The sequence below is a fragment of the Cervus canadensis genome, chromosome 9 (assembly GCF_019320065.1).
Source record: "Cervus canadensis isolate Bull #8, Minnesota chromosome 9, ASM1932006v1, whole genome shotgun sequence".
NCBI classification, from domain to species: Eukaryota; Metazoa; Chordata; class Mammalia; order Artiodactyla; family Cervidae; genus Cervus; species Cervus canadensis.
In genome coordinates this window covers 68,970,272-68,974,261 of record NC_057394.1, presented here as the reverse complement: position 1 = coordinate 68,974,261, position 3,990 = coordinate 68,970,272, and the positions used below count along the sequence as shown (strand labels likewise).

Genomic DNA, 3,990 nt, shown 5'->3' with positions numbered 1-3,990 from the left:
GGATGAGATGGCTGGATGGCATCACCGACTCGATGGGCATGAGTTTGAGTAAACTCTGGGAGTTGGTGATGGACAGGGAGGCCTGGCGTGCTGCGATTCATGGGGTTGCAAAGAGTCAGACATGACTGAGCAACTGAACTGAACTGAACTAATAGCCAATTAATGATGTTGTGATAGTTTTAGGTGAACAATGAAGGGACTTATACATGTATCCATTCAAATACATATAATACTCATATCCATTCATATACATATGCTCATACATATACATATGTCCATTCTCCCACAAACCCTAGAGCCTGGTATTTTTTTATTTCTTACTTGGCTGCACTGGGTCTTAGCTGTAGCATGTGGGATCTTCAGGATCTTTATTTGTGGCGTGGGGTTGGGGGACGTCTACTTCCCTGAACAGGGGTTGAACCCAGACCCCCTGCATTGGAAGTGCAGTCTTAGCCGCTAGACCACCAGGGTAGTCCCAAACCTGGTGTTTTTAATATCCAATGGACAGCCAGGTTTGACGAGCACTGACTGTTTGAAGGCCTGGTAAAAACGGGGTGATGAGCATTAAATCATGCCACCCCAAAAAGGTGCATTGACGTCCTAGTGCCCTGATTCCTTAGAATGTGACTTTATCTGGAGATAGGGTTTTTGCAGAAGCGGTCAAGTAAAGATGAAGCTGTTTGGATGGACCCTAATCCTGCCCCTTTAAAAAGGGGAAACAGGGACAGCACCCAGGGACAGAGCCAAGTGGCGATGAAGGCGGAGGCCATGGTAATGTTTCTGTGAGCCACGGAATGCCAAGGGCAGCTGGCACACCTGCTGAATGGGGGTGGGAGGCCTGAAACAGACATTGCCTCACAGTCCTCAGGAGAAACCAACCCTGCCTGCACCTTGATCTTGCTTGACCTTTTGGCCTCCAGAATTGTGAGACACGACACTTCTGTTGTTCTCAGCCACCAGTAGGTGGTGCTTTGTGGCAGCAGCCCCAGGCATCCAGTGCAGGGGCTCGTGATCCTACGTGTGGAGGTACCCTTGCCTTCTGGGAGCTCCAGTTCATGTTTAGATGTGTCTGAACCAGGCAGCGTCTCTCATAGACCCTTTCCTCCAGCCCAGGGCTGCATCCCAGGACTATAAGGACAGGCTTCAAAGGCCCATCCCCATGTATCATGTCTGCTCAGGCTCACTCAGTCCTGTCCTCTCTCCGCCGATCTGTTTTGCCTCTGGAAAAACACTTCTGAGGAGGTGATGCTTTGCTTCTTTCCAGGATCCCTGCTCTGGCTGCTGACTCCAGTGACCCTTTGGCTGGTCCTCCCTATACCCACTTTCTTTCCCTTTTCCCGAAGCCCTAGCAGGGGTTGAGCCATCCTTTCCCACATGCGGAGGTTGGATAGACTCCTGAGATGCCTGGGGCTCTCCCTCTGGTCCCCAAAGACTTCTGGGACATCCTCACATCCACCATGTTGGTGTCACCTGCTGTCCCCTGGCTGGAAGTCCATTTCAACTTGGATCTGAACATAGCAGCATTCTTCTTATGAAATAAACATTCCTAGTGACTGGTACTGCAAGGAGCATCCCCAGCTTGCTTCTGCCAAGTAAAACTCTTCATGAAAACTGTTAACATGCAGATGACATGCTGGGTGACACACCGGCCATTTCTACTCTGGGCCTACCAGATTCATTCCAAATGACCACAATGACCATGAAACATCAGAATATCGTTTCAGAAAATTCCTGAACGTGAGGCAGATGCAATGATCTGTAGTTTATTTGTCAAAACATCCAAGTAGAAAGTAGAAAACTCAGTTTGCCATCCAAATGTTTATTTTATGTATCTGAGATAGAAGAAATGGAGGCCCTGAATGTTTCAATTCTTACTTGTTTTTGCCTGAGCTCTTAACTCCCACCTCCCCCAACCCTCCTCAGCTGTAGTAACTGAGGCTGGGTGCCTGACTCAGGTCCGTAAATGTAGGCAGACTCTCCCTGAGTGGGTGAAGCCTGAAGTTCATCTTGCTCCTGAGAGCCTGCTGTGAGCATGAGCCCATGTTTACTGAAAGCCCAGAGGCTTTACCTAGAGGCAGTGGGATGTAGCGGTTAAAGATGAGATCCTGGGAGTCAGAGCTGGGTGGGTTGCTGCCTACTGGCCATGCGATCTTGGGTTGCTTCGTAACCTCTCCAAACTCCTGCTCCCTCTTCTGTAAAATGAAGTTCACGAAGAACTCCTTGTTAAGGTTGTTGCCAGGTCACGGGAGACATTACACAGAAACAAGTTGACTCAGGTTAAGTCCTGGACTAACAGGGGCTCCTATTACCTTGAACACCTTGATTCCTCCTGTTATGTGCCCCTGTGCCTATGGTTTCTGGCCCAGCCTCCCTCTGAGACCACTGCTCCTCCCGGGGTCTTTTTTGGTCTGACTGATGACCCCTTACCTTGCATCTGCTTGGGGCCCTCCCTGAATTTAGGTGGACCACAGAGAACTATGATGTCACCACCCCCACTGGACTTCAGGTATCACTGCCACCCAGACTGGAACCCCTGGAAGAATGACAGTAGCGGATGGAGCTGAATTGTTCATCCCATTTGGTTAGTGCGGGAGGGGTCAGCTCAGCCTCCAGCCCAGCCTTGTGCAGTCCCACCGTTCTCATCCCACAAGTCAGCTTCTGAAGCATCAGCAGACCGTGTAACCCAACTGCCTGCCTCAGGACCTTCGCTTGTGATAAACATCAGGACTTCAGGGGAAAACAGATCACACATTTGTATGGATTTGTATTTCGAATCATCACAGACATTCGTCTGTCTTTTCATTTTCTGTAGAAGAGGAAATAGCAAAAACCCATCTCATTATAGAAGCCTGAAAATGGATGCTAATCTGTGTGGGTCTCTTGGTGCCGTTATAGGCAAAACTTTGAATTACAAAGGAAAGTGAGAACTTCAGTAGAACAGGTGTCTCTGTGTGTGTGTGTATGTGTGAGAGAGAGAGAGAAAGAGAGAATGACACTTGTCCAGATGGATCTCTTCAGGGAAGGGCCAGCCAAGTCAGCCTTGCACAAACTCTGTCTGCTTCCAGCCAACTGGGAGCATCTCAGGACCTAGTCTTCTCAACAGAGCTGGGTTTCTGGCACATAGTAGATGCTCAGTAAACACTGGACAGAGGTGAAAACTAGGTTCTACAGTGTCAGCTTCCTGAGCCTATCCTCTCTCACGGCAATTTCAAGCATGGCCTACACTTGTCAATTTCTTCTCTTTAAAAAGAAGTGCCTCCTGGGTGCTAGATACTTACTGAACATTTTTTCCGTATACTGTTTTTTGTTTTTTCAGTGTGGACCATTTTTTAGAAGTCTTTATTGAACTTGTTGGGCTTCCCTGATGGCTCAGATGGTAAAGTATCTGCCTGTAATGCAGGAGACCCAGGTTCGATCCCTGGGTTGGGAAGATCCTCTGGAGAAGGGAATGGCAACCCACTCCAGTATTCTTCCTGGAGAATCCCATGGACAGAGGAGCCTGGTGGGCTACAGTCCATGGGGTTGCAAGAGTCGGACACAACTGAGTGACTAGCACTTTCACTGTCACCCTTTCATTGAATTTGTTATAATATTCCTGCTGTTTTATGTTTTGGTTTTTTGGCTGCAAAGGCATGTGGAATCTTAGCTCCCCAGACAGGGATTAAAACTGCACCCCTGCATTGGAAGGTAAAGTCTTAACCACTGGACTGCCGGAGAAGTCCCTCCATGTAATGTTTAGTTCCCTTCTCATAAAAGGACCTTGTGAGGAAGGTATTTTTAGCCTCATTTGGCAAAGGAGGCCGCTGAGACTCAGAGGTGGAAGAGTTATCTTTGGTCACACAGCTGAACAGACACAGAACCAGGAGTCGGGCTTGGTCTTTGCTTAGTTACTCAGCTCTTTTATTTGTATTTAACTTTTGAAGCTCTTGAACCACATCCATTGCAACTGTACAGTCACGTGGTTTTGAGGGCAGAAACCAAGTGTCGTAT

The 3,990-nt window shown here is 48.3% G+C and overlaps 1 non-coding gene across 1 annotated transcript; it reads left to right on the top strand.

Annotated features, from left to right (window-relative positions):
- The first annotated feature begins 3,358 nt into the window (after positions 1 to 3,358).
- TRNAY-GUA lies at positions 3,359 to 3,430 on the top strand. Its single transcript has one exon. It is a non-coding gene; the product is annotated as a tRNA-Tyr (tRNA).
- Positions 3,431 to 3,990: the final 560 nt, after the last annotated feature.